The 24650-nt window shown below is 34.8% G+C and overlaps 1 long non-coding RNA gene across 1 annotated transcript in view; it reads left to right on the top strand.

Annotated features, from left to right (window-relative positions):
* LOC129520063 (uncharacterized) overlaps positions 1-24427 on the top strand; it is a 60724-nt gene extending 36297 nt beyond the window's left edge. Inside the window, exon 3 of the long non-coding RNA XR_008666471.1 lies at positions 24333-24427. This is a non-coding gene — a long non-coding RNA (uncharacterized LOC129520063). The remainder of the gene's footprint in view (positions 1-24332) is intronic.
* Positions 24428-24650: the final 223 nt, after the last annotated feature.

Below are 24650 nucleotides of genomic sequence, written 5' to 3'. Positions count from 1 at the left end.
AGCTCTATCTTGGACAGGCTACTTGCCATGAGCTGTAGTTTTCTCATCTATAAAGTAGAAATGATAATACAAATAGTTTTGAAGACTGAAAGAACGTTCTTAAAGTGTTTCGCACATCTAGTTCTGGTTCTGCTGATAATTTGAAAACTCATTCATTTGGTCCTGCAAACATTGACTAATTACCTAACATGGTGCCAGTCACAAGCCTCTGCCCATACAAAGATGATTAAAGTAAAATGTCTATCCAAAAGAACTTTACAGTTTAGAGGTACACACAGGAACAAAAGTCAATAATTAAAATACACTGTGGTATAATAGAGGTATGAACAAAATACTATAAAAAAAAAAGGAGACATTAACCCTGGGGATTTTGGGGAGGGATCCAAACAAAAGGTGATATTTGAGTTGGAGCCCAGCAAAGAATAAAGGCGACCTCATACTAAGAAACAGAGGCAGATACAGGGAAGAGATTGGTTCATTATATTGCAAGCTATCCCATGTGGTTGAGTGTAATATATGCGGGTCCATAACAGACTTTTTGTGAGGGGAATAAAAAAGATTGTTCAAGCAATATTGGATGTAAATTACTAAAATTGTATTTTTTTCTATTTATAACTCTGGGCAGTTTGGCAAACGTATCAAAAGCCTTAAATTTCTAGGTATGCTATACCACGGCATTCCTATTTCTAGGGATTTATCTGAAGGGAATTGGTATGACTATGAATAAATATTTTGATATGACCCTTTGGTTCCTACCAAGATGGCAAACTAGAGACAAACAGTCAGATTTCCTTGCCTCAACTGAATCCTAGACATTCCGAATAAATGGGAAACAGACATTGTATATTTAGGAATATACAATGCCACGGAACTGTAAGAAATCAATGAAACCACAGAGGATTGTTGACCTTTTAGTGTGTGGTAGTAGCTGGACACAGTGAAGGATGAGCTACTATAACTGTAGAAACAACATATGAACTGAATGTGACAGCGAACACACAAACAGAAGAAAGGTTTAATTTTTGTTCTGAATCTTTTCTCCCACTGTCTTTGTCTTGATCAGATTTCTCCACAGTAACATTGCATGGAAGAAACAGTAATGTTTTAAAGTATTAAAAGATTTAATTACAAGGATTAAATGATACAAGTGACCAAGATATAGGTTCCTGTATTGTTCAACTTCTCTTAGCAGGGCACAGACTAAACTGGACAACATAGATCCTCTGAAAGTAAATTTTTAGAATATATGGATGAATAATTTGAAATAAGTATGATTAAAGATACTTATTTAATTGGGAAATAGAACCAGGAATGGGTTAAAAGATCAGGTTGAGAAGCCCTACCAGAAGGCAGAAGTAAAGAATGAAGATGAAAAAGAACATAGTAAAGCTAAAAGTGAAACAGGGTAGAAGTAGAAGTGCCATTTTCTGGATATGAGAAATCTTAGAGAAAAAGAAAAAAATAGGATGAAGTATTTAAAGAAGTAATGGAGAAAAATGTCTCAGGATCTTTGAAAAATGAAAGACCTTAGAATCCGGAAGGACTTATAGAGAAACAAGCAAGAGAAATAAGGAAAACCCCATAGAGGGAATATCAAAAGCAAAAAGGGAATTCTACTACCTTCCAGAAAGGAACAGCAATTCACCTACAGGGAAAGAAGAATAAAGTCAATATCAGATTTCTCCACAGCAACATTACATGGAAGAAAACAGTAAAGCGATATTTTAAAGTATTAAAAGATTTAATTACAATGATGTTTACTGTGGTATTGCTTGTAATAATGAAATATTGAAAGAGACCTGAATGACCATACAATGGCACACCATGAAGCCACTTAAAAATTATGTTGCAGAAAAATGTATAAAAAAACATAAAAAGGCATTTGCAATGAAAAATGTCTCTGTGAATAAAAGATTATACACATGTGATTCCACTTTTGTTTAAGTGGAAAGACTGAAAGAATATATGCAGAAATTTTAGTTTTTTAAAAAAATTCCAGCAGAGTTAACATACAATGCTATATTAGTTTCAGGTGTACAATATGGTGATTCAACAATTCCATATATCCCTCAGTACTTATCATGACAAGTGCACTTCTGAATCCCCATCACCTATTTAACTACCGCCCCCCCCCCCAACCTTCTCTCTGGTAACCATCAGTTTGTTATCTATAGTTGAGTCTGAGTTTTATTTGGTTTATCTTTTTTTCTTTGTTCATTTGTTCTGTTAAATTCCACATATGAGTGAAATCATATGGCATTTGTCTTTCTCTGAATGACTTATTTAATTTAGCATTATATTCCCTAGATCCATCCCTTTTGTCTCAAATGGCAAGATTTCATTCTTTTTAGTGACTGAGTAATATTTCAGTGTGTGTGTGTGTGTGTGTGTGTGTATCCAACAACTACTTTATCCATCAATCTATCAATGGACACTTGGGCTGCTTCTATATCTTGCCTATCGTAAGTATTGCTGCAGTAAACATTTGGGTACATATGTCTTTTTGAATTAGTGTTCTCGTATTCTTGGGTAAATACCCACTTGTGTAATTGCTGGATCATAAGATAATTCTATTTTTAATTTTTTGAGAAACCTTCATACTTTTTTCCACCATGGCTGCACCGGTTTGCATTCCCACCTACAGTGCACGAGAGTTCTTTTTTCTCTATATCCTCACCAACACTTGTTGTTTCTTGTGTGTGTGTGTGTGTGTGTGTGTGTGTGTGTTTTATTCTACTCATTCTGCAGTGATATCTCATTGTGGTTTTGATTTTCATTTAATTTCCCTGATGATTAGTGATGGTGAGCATCTTTATATGTGTCTGTTGGCCATCTGTATACCTTATTTGGAGAAAGTCTGTGTTTTCTGCCCATTTTTAACTGGATTACTTGAGGATTTTTTTGGTGTTGGTTTGTATAAGTCCTTTGCATATATCAGATAGTAACCCTTTATCAGATATGTCACTTGCAAATATCTTCTCCCATTCAGTAGTTGTCTTTTTAGTTTTGTTTCCTTTGCTGTGCAGAAGCTCTTTGTTTTAATGTAGTCTCAATAGTTTATTTTTGCTTTTATGTCCCTTGTCTCAGAAGATATATCTAGAAAAATGTTGGTATGGCCAATGTCAGAGAAATTCTGCCTGTGCTCTCTTCTAGGATTTTTGTGGTTTCGGGTTTCACATTTAGGTCTTTAGTCATTTTTTAGTTTATTTTTGTATATGGTAAAAGAAAGGGGCCCAGTTTCATTCTTTTGCATGTTGCTGTCCAGTTTTCCCAACACCATGTGTTGAAAAGACTTTTCCATTGTGTCTTCTTGCCCCCTTTGTTGTAGATCAACTGAGAATAAAATCGTGGATTTATTTCTGAGCACTTCATTCTGTTCCATTGATCTGCAGGTCTGTTTTTGTGCCAGTATCATACTGTTTTGATTACTGCAGATTTGTAGTGTATCTTGAAATCTGAGGTTGTGATACCTCCAGTTTTGTTCTTCTTTTCCAAGATGGCATTGGCTATTTGGGATCTTTCATGGTCCCATACAAGTTTTAGGATTATTTGTTCTATTTCTGTGAAAAACACTTGGTATTTTGATAGAGATAGCATTAAATGTCTAGATTGCTTTGGATAGTGTGGACATTTTAACAATATTTGTTCTTCTAATCCATGAGCATGAAATATCTTTCCATTTGTGTTATCTTCAATTTCTTTCTTCAATGTTTTATAGTTTTCAGGGGTACAGGTCCTTCACATCCTTGGTTAAGTTTATTCCTATGTATTTTATTATTTTTGGTGTGATTGTAAATGAGGGTTTTTTTTAAAATTTCTCTTGCTGTTATTTTATTATTAGTGTATAGAAATGCAGTAGATTTATATATACTGATTTTGTATCATGCAACCTTATTGAATTCATTTATCAGTTCTAGTAGTTTTTAGTAGAGTCTTTAGGGGTTTTCTATATACAGTGTCATGTCATCCTCAAGTAGTGAGAGTTTTGCTTCTTCCTTGCCAATCTGGATGCCTTTTATTTCTTTCTCTTGTCTGATTGTTGTGGCTAGGACTTCGAGTACTATATTGAATAAAAATGGTGAGAATGGACCTCCTTGTCTTACTCCTAACCTTAGGGGGAAAGCTCTCAGGTTTTCCCCATTGAGTATGATGTTAGCTATGGGTTTTTCACATATGGCCTTTAATATGCCTCTCTAAACCTACTTTGTTGAGGGTTTTTATTATGAAAGAATGCTGTACTTTGTCAGATGCTTTTTCTGCATCTACTGAAATGATCATATGGTTTTTATTCTTTCTCTTGTTGATGTGATGTATCATGATGATTGATTTGTGAATATTGAACCACCATGGCATCCCAAGAATAAATCCCACTTAATTGTAGTGAATGATTTTTTTTAAGTGGTGCTGTATGTGGTTTGTTAATATTTTGTTGAAGAATTTTGCATCTATGTTTATCAGAGATATTGGCCTGTAGTTTTCTTTTTTGGTAGTGTTTTTATCTGTTGTTCACATAATGCTGCCTCAGAATGAATTTGAAAGCTTTCCTTTCTCTTTTATTTTATGGAATGATTTGAGAAGAATAAGTGAATGGGTGTTAACTCTTCTGTAAATGTTTGGTATAATTTACCTGTGAAGTCATCTGGTCCTATACTTTTGTTTTTTGGGAGTTTTTTTTATTACTGATTCAATTTTATTTCTAGGAATCAGTCTGTTCAAATTTTCTATTTCTTTCTGTTTCAGTTTTGGTAGGTTATATGTTTCTAGGAATTTTTCCATTTCTTCTAGGTGGTTCAGTTTGTTGACATGTAATCTCTCATAATATTCTCTTATAATCCTTTGAATTTCTGTGATGTTGGTTGTTATTTTTCCTCTTTCATTTCTCTTTTTATTTGAGTACTCTTTCTCTCAGTCTCTGTCTCTTTCTCTCTCTCTCTCAAGAGTCTGGTTAAAGGTTTATTAACTTTGTTGATCTTTTCAAAGAACCAGCTCCTGGTTTCATTGTTCTCCTCTATGGTTTTCTTAGTTTCTATTTTGTTTATTTCTGTTGTAATATTATTTCCTTCCTTCTACCGGTTTGTGTTTTCTTTTTTCATCTTTTTCTAACTCCTTTAGATGTAGAGCAAGTTTTTTATTTGATATTTTTATTCCTTCTTGAGGTAGGCCTGTATTACTATAAACTTCCCTCTTAGAGCAGCTTTTGCTGTATCCCAAAGGTTTTGGAGCACTGCATTTTCATTTGTCCCCATGCATATTTCCTCCTTGATTTCTTGGTTGACCCATTCATTGTTTAGTAACATGTTATTTAACTCTTGTATTTGTGTTCTTAACTTATATATTTGTGTTCTTTTCAGATTTTCTCTTATGGTTGATTTCTTGTTTTAGAGCATTGTGGTCAGTAAAGGTGCATAATATGACCCCAATTTTTAAAATCTGTTGAGACTTGTTTCATGGCCTAACATGTGGTCTCTTTTCTGGAGAATATTCCATGTACAGTTTTTTTCTGGAGAATATTCCATGTACATTTCATTCCATGAAAAGAATGTGTATTCTGCTGTTTTAGGATGGAATGTTCTGAATATATCTGTTGGATTCATCTGGCCCAATGTGTCATTCAAAACCACTGTTTACTTGGTTTTCTGTTTGGATGTAAGTGGGGTTTAAAGTTCCCCTGCTATTTTTGTATTATTATTGATTATTTCCTTCATATTTTTTTTAGCTGCCCCATGTATTTGAGTGCTCCCATGTTGGGTGCATGAATATTTACAAACGTATCTTCTTGCTAGATTGTTCTCTTATGGTTATGTAGTATTCTTCTTTGTCTCTTATTACAGCCTTTGTTTTAAAATCTATCTTGTCTGATATAAGTGTTTCCACCATGGCTTCTCCTTCACTTCCATTTGCATGATAGTGCTTTTTCATCCCTTCACTTTCAATTTGCATGTGTTTTTAGGTCTGAAATAAGTATCTTCTAGACACCATATACATGGGTCTTGCATTTTTATCCTTTCTGTAACCGTATGTCTTTGGAGTATTTAGTCCATTTATATCAAAAGTATTTATTGAGAGGTATGAATTTATGGTCATTTTATTACTTGTTTTATGGTTGTTTTTGTAGTTCTTCTTGATTCTGTTCTTCTTTTGCTGTCTTTTCTCATGGGTTGCTGGCTTTCTGTAGTGATATTTTTAGATTCCTTTCTTTCATTTTTTTTTTTTTGTGTATCGCTGGTTTTTGATTTGTGATTACCATTAAGTTTATATATAACATCTTATGCATATAGTTGTCTATATTAAGTTGATGGTCACTTAAGTAAAAACCCATTCTTTATGCCCTCCCCTGTTTTTAGGTATATGGTGTCATACATTATTATATCCTTTTCTTTTGTGAGTCTCTTGACTGATTTTTATAGATATACTTACTTTTACTGCTTTTGTTTTTCCTACTTTTTTACTCTTGCTTATGGTCTTTCTTTTCCACTCAGAGTCCCCTTTTAACATTTCTCATAGGGCTGGTTTAATGGTGAACTCCTTTAACTTTTGTTTGTCTGGGAAACTCTTTAACTATCTTCTATCCTGAATAATAGCCCTGCTGGTTATCCTTGATTGTGAGTTTTCTTTCAGCACTTTGACTATAACATGCCACTCCCCCTGGCCTGCAAATTTTCTGCTAAAAAATCAGCTAATAGCCATATGGGGTCCTTTGTATGTAATTGTTTTTAAATTTCTCTCTTTATCATTAACTTTTGCCATTTTAATTACTATATGTCTTGGGTTAATATTGTTGGGGGATCTCTATGCCTTCTAGATCTGGGTATCTGTTTCCTCTCCCAGTTTCATGAAGTTTTCGGCTATTATTTCTTCAGATAAGTTTTTCTGTCCCATTTTCTCTCTCTCCTATTTCTGGAATCCCTATGATGCAAATGTTATTATGCTTGATGATATCACTGAGTTCTCTATGTCTATTTTCATTTTTTATTATTCTTTTTCTCTGGTATTCGACTTGATTGCTTTCCTTTACTCTGTCCTCCAGGTTTCTGGTCTGTTCTTCTGCTTCTTCTAGTTTACTTTTTATTCTATTTAGTGTATTTTTAATTTCAGTTATTGAGTTCTTCATCTCTGATTGGTTATTTTTTATGTTTTTCCATCTCTTTGTTGAGAGTCTCACTTAGGTCTTAACACTCTTTTCTCAAGTCCAGTGAGTATATTTATGACCATTACTTGAAATACTCTATCAGGCATATTACTTATTTCTGTTTCAATTAGCTCTCTTGCTGTGATTTTGTCCTGTTCTTTCATTTGGTACATATTCCTCTGCCTCCTCATTTTGTCTATCTCTCTGTGTCTGTTTTTATGTGTTAGGAAATTCAGCTACATATTGTGCTCTTGAAAGTAGTGTTCTTAAGAAGAAAAGGTCCTGTAGTGCCCCTGCAGCGCAATCTCCTCTGTTCACCAGAACCTGCCACTTTAGGGGTATCTTCTGTGTGTTGTATGTGCCCTACTGTTATGGCTGAGCCACATTTGCCTTTTGTCCAGTCATCTGCAATGGATTTCTTTCTCTCTTATGAGCAGGGTTTGGTCCCTGTGTGGTTAATGGGCCAATCTGAAGCCACTTTGGGCTTGGATTAAGTCAGACTAGGCATTTGCCAGAGATACAGTAGTACCAAACTGCAGGGCACTTTTCCTGCACTGTCCCCTGAGAAGTTCTTGTTGGTAGCTGGGACCTATGCCAGACCAAATGTTGGAGCTGCAGTTGGAGTGGTGTGTGTGTGGTTATCTTCCTGTCTCTCCCCCAGACAAGAGTCACTTTGGAGTGGTGCTGGCCCCTGTTGGATATGCTTGCACACTGCTAGGCTTGTGGTGCCACCTTGGATGAGCTCTGTCCAAGGTGGCAGAGTCTGCAGAGGACACAGGGCTGGGGTGCATGGTTAATGCAGGTCTGTTGTGAGAAGGCATCTAGAGCTACTTTAGAAAACTGTCACAGGGTTGGAGGGAATAGGTGCACAGGAAGATGTGGGGGCGGGGCTCTCAATGCCAGCAAGATTTGAACAGGTTTTCTGTGAGAGAGGATCTACAGCCAAGACCTGGCCAGAAGGGCTTTGTCCATAGGAGAATGTGAGAGTTTGGCACATCGTTAGCAAGTTAGGTGGCATGTTGGCACCGGTGCTGGTTCCTGTAGGTATTCATGTGTCTTAGCTGGAGGGCAGAGGAGAGAAATGGTACTTGCCAGGCCCTTTTTCCTGAAGAAGTCTCCTAAATATCCCAGCCCCTTTAGCACAGGCTCTCAGATTAGTAAATAAATCTCCTTCCCACATATCCCAGGCATTTTTTAACTGCTGCTTCTATGCTATGTCTCCACAGGGCTATTTGTTATTTTCTTTCTTCCAGGGCAGGAACTCAGTTTCCCATTGCCCTCTTGACTCTCCCAGAGCTGGCCTCTTTGGTTTTCAAAGGCAATTGTTATGAGGAATTGTCTTTTCCATGTGGGTTCTCTGGCCTGGGGTGCTTGGTATGAGAGTCTGTTTTTTCATCTCTTCAGGCCTGAGATATCCCTCCCTCCCGTGGATAGTCATGCGGGTCTATTTAGTTCTTGACTGTATTTCTGTCCTTCCTACACTCTTCAAAGTGGCCACTTCTCTACATTTAGCTGTGAAGAATCTGTTCTTCAAGTCTTCAGTCATTTTTTGGGTTATTTACACTGGTGTAGATGCTATCTTGTTGTGTCTGGAAGGAGGTGAGCTTGGGATCTTCTTACTCTGCCATCTTCCCTGGAAGTCAGAAATTTTAGTTTTTATCTCTGAGGGTTGCATAGGATAGGATAATACAATTTTCTTTCTGCTTTTTAAAAATCATATACATTTTTTCCTGATGTGCTTTCAATACTTTAAGAAGAAAAAACTGGTACTTAACTATTGATTTAACTTTGATAGAACTCCAAGACTAGATACTAATTGAGAGCAATTTTAGACAGACTTTAGACACTTAGAAGGTGCTGCAACCATCCTGGTGAGATATGACAAGGCTTGAGTTAAGTAAGACAGTGGCAAAGGGGATAGATTCAGCAGGCTCTATTGGATTGACGCTCAGGAAAAATGAACAGGAATTGGTTAGCAATTAGATAGGGGACATGTCAAGGATGACTCTGAAGTTTCTAGCTTCTCTGATATTTTACTTATCAGCTCCTAAATTTAGGTCTGAAAGAACTATTATATATGCCCTTCTAAAGAAATGTTGTGATACAAAAGGCAGATATTTATACTACGTTTCCAGCAGCTCCTCTATGAAAGCACTTTTGAAGCTGATTTGTATGTACACGTACATTGTGAGCCACAGATATCTTATTTTCAAGAAAAACATGTTCTACAAACTCTTTCCCCACCTGTGTCATTAAGCAAAAGCAATTGCTTTATTCACCACTAACCTCTGTCTGAGTTCTTTTGAATGCAGGTTCAAAGGCACATTCCATGAATATATCTTTTTCCCCATGTGTGTTGAAACCTGCTGGCAAATATTTCATACCCTTATGGAAAAATGGGCCAAGTACATGAATAGACAATTTATAATAGAAGCAAAACAAATGACAAGTATCCATAAGAAAAAATGTCCAATTACCCAAGTAATGAAAATTAAACCTACTTTCAAAATGACAAAAATAATATCTTAAAAAATCTCTTAGAAAGATAATAATGTACAGTGGTGGCAAGGTGTTGGTGAGACAAACATTTCCTTATATGATTAGTATACTTTTGGAAGAATTTATCACTACATGAGAGAATTCAGGCTATAGTTAAAAATTAATTAATATTTAAAATGAACAGCAATAAGATAATGGCTAAATAAATTGTACATATCCTAAAAGCACATTTTCAAAAAAAAATGTTTAATGACATAGGATAATAGTCATACTATGTAAGTAACACACATTATATGCTATAGACTTTTTATTTGAAAGAATTTGTGCATTAAGAAAAAGGAGATGGAAAAGAATAATCTGAAAAATCAGCATTGATTATCTCTGAATGGTGGTATTATTGGTAATTTTTACTATCAGTATTCTAAGTTTGTAAAATGAAGCATGAAGATTTTAAAATCAGAGGTAATTATTAAAAGCAATCCATTTCTAATATAATTTCAGTGATGTTGAACATCTTTTAAATTCACCTGCTATTTTTTCTTTGTATACGTAGTATATGCATAAATAGATAACAGGCACAGATATCAAAAGCAGTTCAGTAATTTGGGAAAATTACCACATGGCTATAGACATGTTTATTTAAGTACAGTGTTGTCTAGGAATTGCTCATCATTTAGTCAGCATTTACTGAAAAGCATAAATTCATAGCATATCAGAGATGGAGGGACTGAGAAATTATTTAGTCCAAACCCTCATTTTGCAAGTGGACTTTGTGAAAATTTGCTTTCATTGTGAGACACTGGGAAGCCATTGAAAGCTTTCAAATGCAATAGTGAGATAATTAGATAATTTTGGTAATAATGTGGATAGTTGACTGGCAAGGTAATAGTTGAAGGACAGGATATCCAGATAGAAAGCTACTTTAATAATGCAGAAAGGAAGTAATAAACATTGAATTGGGAAAGTAGATGTGGGGCTGGAGAGCAGATGAGTTCGGGAATCTATTTAGGAAATAGAATTAACATGTTAGAGTCAGATTAATTGTGTTGAAAAGGAGAGAAAAAAGTTAAATTAACTGAATTTTCTAGGTTAGGTTAACTATAGAAGGTGACCCATCACCCGAGATAAGCTATCAAATGCTTATCCACAATGTCACCACACACTGGGCTTTTAATAAATATGAACTCATTGACTAATTAGGCTACATTTATGTCTTCTTTAAAGGAACCTGAATTTGGATTAATTCGTATTTACCTTTTGCTTCAAGCAGTTTTGAGAAATATAAAAGGAGACCTATAAATCAGGCACAAGACATGTGTACTGAACTTTAAAGATGCGTTAATAAAACTTATGCCAATATGTTCTGTACGACTTTCTTCTAACTCATCATTTTCATAGCAACAACAACAAAAGCAACTCCTAGCGAAATAAGACTGTTTTTAAGTTTTCTACTTTATATCAATTAGAAACTAATTTGAAATGTTTTAGTATAAAGGTGGGAGATATTTCTGGTCCAATCACCAGTTTTAATTAGTTGTTTTTAAACAAATACATTTTCTTCCTTTCTTTGGGCTCCATATGTTCTTCTCCACTGAGGTGTGGATTTATACCCTCACAGAGACACAGTAAACAGGCGTATTCATTGAGTGTGCTTTCTTGCAGGCCTGTCCTGTTGACAGCACCATGCATGTTAGAATGATTTTAAGAAAAGAAAAAAAAAGTAGGAGATTGAAGAGTGCATTATTCTGTTCTATTGAAGTTGTTATAGATTCAACTAACTCAGCATTAGAGCAATATCAAAAGTTTTCTTTTTTTTTTTTTTTCTCAAAAGTTTTAGACTCCAGCTATCCACCAAGTGCTCCTCCCATCCTTACCAGGTGGTCAAGTCCTCATTTGAATATCCCACAAAAGAGCTCTTTGCTCTGTAAATATATTGTAAAAGCTTATCTTTTAAGCAAGTTGAAATTTGTCTCTTTGTGGCTTAATATTTATTGACCCTAGTACAATGAAGCCAAGTCCCCTTTTTGTATACCAGCTCTTTAACTACTAAGGTCCTTCTCAGTATTTCCTTCATTCTATTCACTTGCTCATAATGTGCTTTCATCACTTCATTATCCTGATTGCTCTATTCTGAACATGCACTAGTTATGTCCATATCCCTATTTTTTAAAATAAATTTGCTTTTTAAATTCTGAAAATAAAAGCCTTACAAATAATTTCTAAATTTAGTAAATGACTATTTAGAACACATTTTTAAGAAAAGTCTTCTTATTGGTCTCCCTGGCCCCAGTGTGTTTCTGTTGAATTCAGTTTCCAATCAGCCACTGGAGTTATCTATCTAAACTTCATTTCCTACTGCATGGGGTAAGGTCCTTAGATAAGCAACGGCAACTAGAATTACAAGTGCAAGAGAATTATTAGGGCTATTTCCTGTGTGCCTATAAAGATGAAGTGGAGGGTGGTACTGGAGAAGGCCGTGAGAGTCTTCAGACTGAGAAGCAGGTCTGACACTAGTGAAAGGAGAGCAGGGACACAAGGGGAGTGGCTAGGGGAGATCTTAGACTACACACTGCAAAAATGCAAACAAAATAAACAATACATGCAGTGTAGTAAGTCATGCTAATCCCAGGTTTTTGCTTCCATTAAACAAAATGACAAAATATTCTGGGATAATATCTAGTGTTCTAGGGGGAAAAAAAACAACCCTATTCAAGCTATGAACTAGTCAAAGATATATGTATTAATGAGAATCCATTTGGGAAAACAAAAATTCACTATAAATACATCCAACAGAATTTTATATAAAGAACTGTTGATGAGTATTGGAAGGGCTGGAATAAATAGCAAGCAGGAGAAGGAAAGCAGTTTAGAGGAACAAAGATATAAAAGGGATGAACCTGAGAGATTGAAAGCTGGAGTCAATGAGCCTGTCCCTCCTGCTGTCTGTTGGAGAAGCTGTTGCACTTGGCCAAAGGAGTGTTGTCAAAGGAGTGCTATCTGGACCAAGGCTGAAAACAAGGAAAAGAGGCTACCTGTGCCCAGTCTGCTTGAATCTAGAATGAACCCAACCCTGCTGTTACTGTACCTACTGATGGCAATTGCCAACAACTGCCAGTGTTGGAACCAGGAAGAAACTTGCCTTTCCTGCTGCTTTATCTCCTACTAGTATCTTCTATTAGTAGAGCTCATCAGGAAGACAGATGGCAAGAAGGCTGAGAAATGTAGCTTATGGACTTTTAGGCTTCTTTAATACATAGTAAAGCACAGAAGGGTGGGAAGAGGGGCTGTGGGCACATAGGCAAATGATTGGCAAAGCAATATGCCAGCATACATTGAGTCAGTGAACTCAAGAAGATGCAAGTTACAGCATAAAACAGAAGTGACACTTTAAACTACATGAAAATTCCTACTTCTCTCATATTATAATAAGGTTTCTTCCTATAATTTCTATTTTCTTTAATAATGGGATTGTTTTGAGCTTTAGCATATGAATTCCTATATATTCTTAAAAAGAACTAGTATCTTTTAAAAAAAATTTTGCCTGTGGTGTACAAAGGATGCAAATCACACACACCCACAAATTTATTGATCCTTAATACCCTTATTGCCCTCATCAATAATTGCTTTGCTTTGCGTAAACTGTCCTTTTACATAAGCAGAAACATAAATCACTCTTTCCAAAGGAGGCCCTAGTCACTTGGGCTAGGTAGAAGGGTGGAAGAGAATTAATCATGGGCTGCAGAGCTTGTGGATCTTGAATGATCTATCAAAGGAATAGCAGGTTCCTCTACATCCTGAATAACATCTCCTTGGTCTTACCTCTGATTGCAACCATGGTCGTGATGGACAGTTCCTTGAGCCTTCCACCCACCCCAGGCTGACAATAACTTGCTCAAATGAAGACCTGGCATCTCCATGTCTTCCACTTTCTGCCTCAGCTTCTCTCATTTTACAGAAGCTCGTAGGAGCAACCAGCCTGTGAAACCAAGAGATGTCAAGGAGTTAATTAATGCCCCCAAGGGCAACTCCTGAGCAATAGCAAACAGGGCTGATATATAGATAATTCTGGTCTATCCTCTGTAATGCTACTGTGAGTTATTTTCTGTGCTCCCCTGGAAGTTCTGTTCAGAACTGAGCTCCATCTGTCCTTCATAGACTGGCGGGGGGGGGGGGGGTTGAGGGGTGGGGAAGTGGGTGGGAGCAAACATTGCATCCTTATATTGCTTTTTTTCCTGTTTTTATTTTTTTCTCCCTCATCTCTCATTCTACTCTCTGAGATTACCTCATAAATAAACTACCTACACATAGCTCGTTGTTTCAGATGTGGCTTTCCAGGAAACCCAAGATAAGTTACAGGGCAATTCATAATCAATATCTAGCTACACACCAATTTGAGGCATCTGGACAAAAAGAAGAAATGCCTAATTAGACATTAGGTAAAAAACAAAAGGCATTGGTAGGTTTGGAATAGTATAGAGAAAATGGGACCCAATAGAACCTTTCCAGGTTGCCAGATACCTTTCTTATGGGTAGCAAGAGAGCTGCTAATGGGCTTCAGAAAACTGCTGTTTTCTCCCTTCCGCCTCTTGCTACTCTTTCTCCACTTACAACAGTTTTGAGTATTTTGTAACTAAAAGAAATAACACACACTCCATCTATCTATAAATATATATATATCTTATATTCCTTATTCAACGCTACTGTCACATTTAATATTTCACCTAGTGAGTTTCAATACAATTTTGATTTCTTAGCCTCACCTCTTTTTCTCCATGGTGGTTATCCTCTGATTCACATAATTCTATGACTTTGGTTGATTTTTAAATTACCAGTAAGGTTTTATTTATTTTTTAACTGCCTTGTTTTCTTTCCTGAGCTCTAGTTTTGAGAAAATGTTTAAGTTATCAAAAGGACTCCTTTAAACAATTTTTATGAGCTATAATTTCTTAGACATTGCAAAATCCTGAGATTTGTTTCTGTTACCTTTGTATATAAAAGGTGGCTTATTAGTGCAATCTTAGGATCATAAAATGTTTTCTAAGCTATATTGCTTTTTAAAAACAAATGATAGTGTTTGTTGCAAAGAAGAACCTGAGACCAGCTTGGTTTTAATTGCTTTGTTGAATATACACTTGTCTCCCTCCTGATCCACGCACTACCACCATTATGTCTCAATCCTAGGTTGGATTTTTTTAATTAATTAAAAATTAGATCATTCATTCCATAAATAAATATTGTATATTGTATATTGTATATTTATATTTATATTTGTCCTATCCACCAGACAGGATTTTGGGTGGTGGGGGGATATAGCAGTAAATAAAAAATTTAAAAATTCCAGCATTCCTGGAGCTTAACTTCTAATAAAGTGAAAGAAAGCAATATAAAATCTATAAATATATTTAATATAATGTAATATAAATGCTGAGGATGCACATACTAAATTTAAATATCTTACTAGGATATTTCTAAGCATAAATCCCCTCTCATTGACCTACCTTTAATGCCACTTTTTGCTTTAACTCTAATGTCTTTTATAAACTCTAGAAACTCTAATCCATTATATCCTCTCTTTAATTTTAAATTTCTGTCCATTTTTCTTTATTTTGCAGTTTTTAAGAATGCCCCTTGAGTTATTTATTTTATTTTATGCAGTATCAATTAATGACTTCTAGATTCAAATGGTTATTTAATTTCTAATGTTCATTCTCATACCATATTAAAGTCACCTTTTTAAATAAGAGAATTTCGCTCATGCATTCATCCATCCACTCAAAAACTATTTAAATTTATTTTGTTCCAGCTGCAAAAGAATGTTAAGATGATAATACTCAGAGCAATATGCTCTTATAGTGACAATAAAAGCAAAAAAAAATTAAAACTATTTTCATTTTCTGTGATGGTCTAAATCTAATCATGGGAATAATTTACACTTCTGTACTGCATATTTCTTTTTCATGGCTTACCTGTTGACATTTTATGTTTACTTAATTTTGAACAAAAAGATTTCTATTTTGTCTGTCAGTTTGGGGATAGCCAGATCATGATCTCAGGGATGTGAGATAGAGCCCCCCACATTGGGCTCCCTATTGAATGTGGAGCCCGCTTGAGATTCTCTCTCTCCTCCATCTGCCGCTCTCCCCACTCATACTGTTTTTCTCTAAAAAAGAAAAAAAAAAACACCAAAAACTAAAAATGGGCATTTGCATAAGGAAGTTTGTGATGCTGGCACAGAAGGCACACCCTGGATTTGTGGCTCAGAGAGGAAGAAGTTAGTGAGAAAAATGAAGGGGACTCTGAATAGAATCAGTTCTTAGTCCTGACCCATTAGAAGTTTGGAAACATTACTTCCAGAACCAAAATACTGGTTTCTCATTTCATAGTGGACTTTAGTTGTGGAATTACGCTGAATATAATTTCTTTTCCAGTAGTTTCATAATTATATTAAGATTCTATTTCTTACTGGTTCTTCAAACCTTTATGTGAGAAATTTCCCATAGCCTAATAGTTTGGAGTTCCAAAATATTTTCTATCACTTTATTATGAAAAATAACAAATATAAAGTAAGATTGAAATATTTAAATTTGCTGTATATTTGAAAATCATATTTTACTCTACTTGTTTTATCACATATATAATCATTTGTCATCCCTTTGACTATTCATAAACTCATCTTTTAAAAATTATAGATTTCCCTTTCTTCCTAAGTACTTTAGCAGTATTTTATCTAATGTTAGTTTAACTGTTCCAGTCTTCTTATGCTTACTGTTTATATGGTGTATCTTTTCCATTAATTACTTTCAATCTATCTGTCTTTTTATATTTAAAGTGAATTTCTTAAAGATAATATATACACATTTTATAATGTGTTTTCTATTTATCTCCTCTTGTGTTTTGTTTTTCTGTTTATACATTTCTATCCTCTTTTGGGCTTTTGAATATTTTCCAATTCTACCTTATTTTGTTTTTTAAAAATATACCTCTCTTCCTTTTTTTTTTTTTTTTAGTAGTTGCTCTAGGGATTAAAACATACATCTCTAACTTCTCATAGTGAACTTAGAGTTAACATTGTGTCATTTCACAAAAAAATGCAGAATCTTGCAACTATGTATATCCATATAATGTCCCTCAATTTATGCTGTCATGGATATATTCTTTTCCTATACTCATTACAAACCCTATGAGACAGTATTATAATTTTTACTTCATTTTATTTTTTTCAAGTTTTATTTATTTATTTTAGAAAAAGAGAGGAGGGAGGGAGTGTGTGCAAGTGGAAGGTGGGACAGAGGGAAAGACTCTTCAAGCAGACCCCCCTCTAAGTGCAGAGCCCAATGCAGGGATTGATCTCATGACCCATGAAATCATGACCTACTGAAACCAAGAGTTAGACACGTAAGCCAGCCAGGTGCCCCTATAATTTTTACTTTATTTTTTTTTTTAATTTAAAAAAAATTTAAAGATTTTATTTATTTATTCATGATAGACATAGAAAGAGAGAGAGAGAGGCAGAGACACAGGCAGAGGGAGAAGCAGGCTCCATGCTGGGAGCCCGACACAGGACTCGATTCAGGGACTCCAGGATCGTGCCCTGGGCCAAAGGCAGGTGCTAAACTGCTGAGCCACCCAGAGATCCCTAATTTTTACTTTAAATAGTCATATGAAACTTAAAAACACTTAAAAGAAAAGAGAATAGTCATTTATCTTTAATTTATATTTCCCATTTCAGTACTCTTCATTCTTCCTAAGGATCTGAATTTCCAATTGGTATAATTTTTCTTCAGTCTCAGAACTTCTTTTGGCAACTCTTCTAATTTATGTCTATTAGCAACACATTCTCTTATACTGTTTGTGTCTGAAAATGTATGTTCCCCAAATTCTAGAAGGACATTGTTACTGGATATAGAATTATTGTTTGACAGTTTTTATTTGACATTTTGTTCATCACCTTAATATTTTTTTCCCACTGTCTTCTGGGATCCACAGTTTCTGAAAAGTAAACTATATAATGATTTATTTTTCTCTCTTTATGTAATAACTCCTTTTTCTTTTATTTATTTTGAAATTTTTCTTTTTGTCTTTGGTTTTATGCAGTTTTATCTTGATATACCTAGGTATGGTTCTCTTCATATATTTTCCCAACTTGGAAATTGTGAAGATCCTTAAATCTTTAAATTTATGTCTTTCACCATATTTTGGGGGGAAAATCAGCCATTATTTCTTCAAAATATGTTTTGTTCTGTTCTTTCTTTTTTCTTTTGAGACTCCCAATTACACAAATGGATCTTTTGATATTATTTCATAAGCCAGTAGAGCTCTTCTGATTTATTTTTAAATATTTATTCTTTTCCATAGGCTAGATATTTACATTTGATCTCTCCTCTAGTTTATTAAATATTTTCTCTGTCTTCTCCATCCTCCCATTAAACTCATATATTTTGTAAATTAAATATTTATAAATCTGGTATTTTTAACTCTAGAATTGCCCTTTTTTGAATTATCATTTTGCTGGATATAGAATTCTTGATTTATAGTCTTTTTCTTTCAGCACTTTGAGTACATTAGCCCATAGCCTTCTGCCCTTCTTGTTTTCTGGTACGTCAGTTGTACCTCTTATTAAAGACTTTTTATATGTGATGATTTATTTATTTCTCTTTCTCTTATTTTTCTCAAGAGTCTCGTATTTTGTATTTTGTATTTTGACAGTTTGACTATGATGTGTCTAAGTCTGGAACTCTTTTAGTTGTATTTTGTATTGTATTTTGACAGTTTGACTATGATGTGTCTAAGTGTGGATCTCTTTTAGTTTATCCTATGAGTGTTTTGAGATTCTTGGCTGTGTAAGTTAATATTGTTCATCAAATTTGGGAATCTTCAACCATTTTTCAAATATTCTTTCTGCATCTTTCCTTTTTTTCATCTTCTGGGACTCCCATTATACATATGTTGGTATAATTGTTGGTATCCCACAGTCTCTGAATCTCTGGTCATTTTTCCTATTTTTTTTCCCTCTATTGGTCAGACTGGATAATATTAAATGACCTTTCTTCAAGTTTGCTTATTTTTCTTCTATCAGCTCTTATATTATTATCCTTTAATGAATGTATCATCTTTTTCATCTCCAGTATTTTATTTGGCTTCATTTTATAATTTTAATCCTTTATTCATATTTTCTATTTGGTGTGGCATCATTATACTTCCCTTTAATTTTCTTAAGTGTAATTTTATTTTATTATTTGAACATATGTATGATATCTAATTTTAAATTTTTGTCTTATAAGTACAACATCTGGGCTCTCAGAAACAGTTTCTGTTGTCTATTTATTATGTATTAGATAATTTTCTGTTTCTTCTTGTGTCTTGTAATTGTTTTGTTGAAGCTTGGACATTTTAAATAATATAGCACAGTAACTCTAGGAAAAGATCTCTTCTTCCCCCCCCCCCCCGACTTTGATATTGTTGTTGTTTTTTATGTGTTCAATTACTTTCCTGGAAAAATTGTATAATATCTGTATTCTATGTTTTTTTTTTTTTTTTCGTGCAGCCACTAAAGTTTCATCTCTGCTTAATAATCTTAGTGGTCAGACAATGATGGGACAGAGATTTCCTTAAAGGTCTTAAGCCAATAAATCTCTCACTCTTTGCTGAACGATGTAATGTGAGGTTTGGAGTAGGCTTTCAATGCTTTAGTAGTTTACAGTTGTGCCTTAGTCTTTACTTCTTGCATGCACAGAGTCTCATGGTCAGCTATGGATAGAGAGTAGAGCCTTTTCAAGTCTTTTTGTGGTATATGCACCACTCTGCACATGCAGTTAGCCTTCTAGATCCCCAGAAATGTGTTAGATCTTTTAAAAACCCCTTTGGAGATCTAATTATCCTTATTTTCCTTTAATTTTTGTGCCATTTAATTACTCCAACTGGCAATAATACCCTCAATAGCTATGATATTAAGCCACTGCCTCTGATCTTTTTTGTCAAATGCCCTGTAGATACTGCCTTCCTTGTCCAGTGAGCTCTGAATCAGTTGAAATAATGACAAAACATGAGAATGGAATTTTTCCAGGAAGTTCCAAGATAGGTCAGATAACGACAATTCTCTGGGGATAGATTTTTAGGGGAATTACAAACCCATTCTACTCATTCCTGTGTCTTCTAGACTACTTTTTCATAGTTACTATCATTCCAAAGTGGTGATTGAAGAAATGGGATGGGAGTAGGGCAACTTAAAATGCCACAAAGTTTAATATTCTCACTCAACTAATTCAACTATTTGAATAAACTCTCTTGAATAACCAATCCTTTGGTTAATTTCAGGAGCCCTTAAAACGATGACTTGACAATTATTTACCCGTGTTCTCAATGCTTTTATGGAAGAGTGGATTTTTGAAGGTCTTTACTTTGCCAATATTGCTTTCTAATAAACTGAATAATTTCTTTAAATCATAAATATTTACATGTACTACAGTACTGATTTTTAAGTACATTATAAATTACTTAAAAATAGAAATATAAAACAAATGTAATGAAAAGTAAATATAAATAAAAGTTCTAATGAGATATGAGCTGTTTTTTGGAGACTTTTGTAAAATTTTACTGCTGATGCAAAATGATTTATCAGGGCTTATAAGTTCTATTGATCATGTTATCAGTATATTTTAAAAGGTTTTAATTTAAGTTTTAGAAGAAGTATATGTTTAAACATTCAAACATCAGAGGGTTATTCAGGAATGCTCTTTTTTGAAAGCAAGGGCTTTAATAATACCCCATAGATTATTTGGCGCTCACAGAGTAGATCAGGAATCAGCAAACTACAGTGTGTTAGCCAAATCTAGCCTGCTGAGGGCCACGTCTAGCCAAACCCATTTGTTCAAGCTGCTTTAATACTACAAAGACAAAGTTGAGTAGTTGTATAGAGACTGTATACCCCAGAAAGCCTAAAATGTTTAATATCCCTTCACATAAAAAGTTGTCTGGTTTTGAAGTCGTTTTCACTGGACATTAGCAGTTCTTGGGATGTATTCAAATTACTAACCATATTTTGAATAAGTATAGATTTCTAGGTTCTATCTTAAGTATCCCAACGTCAATGAGTTACTTGTTCTCTGATTTTCAGTTGAGTTTGGTAGATGGGGAACACTGCTGGGAGACTATTAGATGGAGGAAGAAAAGTGAGGTCAAGGTGTTTATTTCCCTTGTTTCTTCCTTCCTGGCTTCTCTCATTTAAATGGCTCTCTTGATCTATCCTTGTACATCAGTGGCTTCATAATCAACTCCTCCATACCTTCAGGTTGTAGAGGGAATATTTGAGCACTTACCTTTGGGGGGGGCAGATTTAATAATCCTTTATAGTCTCCTTAATCTGTATCCACTCTTTGGTAAGTAATTCCTTTAATTTGCCTTCCCTTTCAAGCTGGAAATCTCATACTGCAAATTTTCTACTCTTCTTTTTTAAATTTTTTAAATTTAAATTTTATTTTTTTAAAAAGATTTTATTTATTTATTCATGAGAGAGACAGAGAGAGAGAGAGACAGAGAGAGAGAGAGAGAGAGAGAGAGAGAGAGAGAGAGAGAGGCAGAAACATAAACATAGGCAGAGGGAGAAGCAGGCTCCATGCAGGGACCTGACGTGGGACTCCATCCTGGGACTCCAGGATCATGTACTGAGCCGAAGGCAGAGGCTTAACTGCTGAGCCACACAGGCATCCCAACTCTTCTTTTTTTAGATAAAAACTTCATCCCATCTTTTCTCCATATTGAACTCCTGTCTTCAAAAATATTCTCTTTCCCTGTTGGTTTCATGTTATTTTAAATTTAAAAATCCTACCTTCTATTTCTTTAATCAAGTTGTTAATAAAATTATAAACTATTTAGGGCTAAGAATAGTATCTGTGGACAGTTATTAGAATGCCCCTTCCTGATTGAATCCATTTATAACATTTTTTGGTGATATTCAACCAGTTACTAATCTGTTTTAAACATCTTTAGTCCTAATGCCTTCATTTTGTCCATTCTTTGACATCCATGCCCTCTGATTCCTCCAAAGTCTCATATTCATAGGAAGTACATGATTTCAATGATTATACATATCTGTTCTCTCTCCAGTCTCAAATCTTCAGTTTCTTACAGGAGACAGAAATTCAGATATATGTAACAAATGGCAGTTTAATGAAGTATTTTAGTTTATTCAAACTTGGCTTTCCTTTAAGAAATCCTATAGGAAGCATTTGCTCTATGTCTGTTGATGTTCTTGTGACACTTGGCTCCTTACGCTTGATCACACTTCTTGACATTGAGGTTCATCAGTGTTTTAACAACAGACATTTCTTGAATTTCTCCATTTGGCCAGACTACATCACACCGAGTACCCTAAGCTAGAGAATTAAGATCAGTGTGAGGTTCCTGATGAAACAGGTCCATTTGACATGACATCATGCTATATAGTATTTAAATTATATAACACATGAATATCTCCTGTTTGGGAAATTCTCTAATCTTTATTGGTGATGAGCATAAACAAAGGTTTTTCAAAATTTCTCCATATATAATTTGCTCATAATTTCTTTTATGGAATTGTTTATCAGAAATCTGTTATTAAATCTTCTCCAGAAAGCACAGCACAAGTGATCAGAAATAAATTGCTGTTGTATTATGTGTATATGAAGGTATTGTTCTTTGTTTAATTATTTTTGGTTTCTGAATACAATATTTTCGTGAATCAAATCAGCTTTAAGTCTAATAACTCTTGGGCCACCTGGTTGGCTCAGTCTATTAAGCCTCTGCCTTCAACTCAGGTTATGATCCCAGAGTCCTATGATCAAGCCCCATGTCAGGCTCTCTGCTCAGTGAGGAGCCTGCCTCTCCCTCTCTGTCTGCGTTCTGCTCTCCTTGCTTGTGCTGCTCTCTCTCTCTCTCTCTCTCTCTCTCTCTCTCTCTGTCAAATAAATAAATAAAATCTTAAAAAAAAAGGACTAATATCTCTTTATCAGAAAGAACCTGACAGCAGGAAGCAGAGAAAAAAATACATAGATTCTATGGAAGAAAGGACCAAGAAACATATGCAGGCTCATTTCACTGCTTGTATTTTCTTAAAGAATTGAGGCATGTTGGTAAGCTAGTAACAAGAGAGCGTTAGAGGACCACCACTGAAGAGAAGAGCATCATTAGTTCCAACTAGTGATTCCTCTACCCTTACTTGTTGGTGCCAAAATGTAATTGTATAAAAAATGATGACATAGTGGATTATGAAATACTTTGTAAATCTTTTCCCTTAGATAATAGATTAATAATAATAATAATAAACATTTAATAAATGCTTACTGTAGATGACCAAAAGCTTGGAAATCTAGACAAATATGCACAATAAATAGTTAATGATATTATAATGTATGATTTGTTCAGTAGGCTTTCTGGTATATTCAGCGTATTGCCCTTCATCATACTGTTCATCATCCTCAGATAAGCTTTGTAGAACTCACATCTTGTACAGTTAAAAGGCACACAGTTTGGAATCTTTTGAACAGTTCTGCAAGGCACCTCTATTCCCTTGGATGCTTGGCAAGTTGGCCAGTTTGTATCAGCAACACCACTGGCTATAACTGTTTCCTTCATATTATTGGAAATGAATGCTAGTCCACAAAAGAGTTTGCCAACAGACTGACTATACCTTGAATATTTTTTAAAAGATTTTATTTATTTATTTATTTGTTTGTTTGTTTATTTATTTATTTATTTATTTATTTATTTATTTATGAGAGACACAGAAAGAGAGGGAGAGACATAGGCAGAGGGAGAAGCAGGCTCCCTGTGGGGAGCCTGATGCAGGACTCCATCCCAGGACCCTGGGATCACGACCTGAGCCAAAGGCAGACATTCAACTACTGAGCCACCCAGGTGCCTCTGCACCTTGAATTTTTAAACCAGTTTTCTAACTGTGCTCTGAGGAATGGCAACTCTTTTAGGGTGGTACATATGAAAATATTCTATTGTTCATTGTTAGGATCAGCCCTTCATCTACTCAGCAGTATCAGCTCAACACATTCATCTTTCATCAGTCTTTTAAAAAATATATAAAATTTTGGTATTTATGTTTCCAGCTTTTATGGATACCCTGCTTATATTGAGGAATCTTCTTTTTTCATGTAATCCTCCTTGTAAATCTACGAGTTGGCTTCTATTATTCCTTACATTTTATAGAGGAAGAAGTAGAGGTAGAGGGAGATTAAGTAACTTGTCCAAAATCACAGAACTGGTAAATGAAAAATTATGGGTTTTAGGTTTAGGGAGGGAGAACAAATTAAGGGAGAAAAATTGATGAAGAAATACTATGTTAGCTAGTAGAACACAAATATTTTGCTGTATGTTTATATAATTGATTAACTGTTAATATAACCTGCTCTCTGGTTTGCATATTGGATATCAGATTTTTAAGAAACACCAAAATGGTTTCCAGAGAGCTTTTCTGATAACCGTACTTCACCATGAAAGTGCTAGGTGGCCTTTGATAAATTTTTAGCATCTCTGTGCCTTCAAAAATGGAGAGGATTTTAGCTATCTACCTACCAGGTGAGTTGCTATTTGGAAATTCGAATATAAATTGTTTTTTGACTTCCTTGGAAGAAAGTCATTCTATAAAAACAAATTTGGGCTATTATAATGACAAGTGTGTGAGTGTACATTAATTTCCCCCTTATGTTGTTATTGCCAGCAGATGGAGGTCGAAATTGAATTGCTGCTGACTGTTGTCCCTTGTTATGGCCTGTGGAGATATGACAATTGAGGAAGAACTTAGAGGAATGCCAAGTAGCAGAGCATGAAGCAGTGGGTGTGACCCACTGCCTTGGACATTTTATGGCTGATAGCATTTGGCAAGAAAAAACTGCAGCCTCTATAGTAGTCTTGCAAATAGATCTCAACATTAACTATGCCCTCACCCTCACCCGTATTTGATTTACCCTATAATGTACTCATTTGCTAAAATCCACTCTTCTAATTGTCAGCTAACTCACTAGTCCTCTCACAAAAA

This window comes from Nyctereutes procyonoides, unplaced genomic scaffold, assembly GCF_905146905.1.
Source record: "Nyctereutes procyonoides isolate TBG_1078 unplaced genomic scaffold, NYPRO_anot_genome, whole genome shotgun sequence".
Taxonomy (NCBI): domain Eukaryota; kingdom Metazoa; phylum Chordata; class Mammalia; order Carnivora; family Canidae; genus Nyctereutes; species Nyctereutes procyonoides.
The sequence above is the reverse complement of the archived record's forward strand: the minus strand, read 5'-3'. Positions and strand labels throughout refer to the sequence as shown.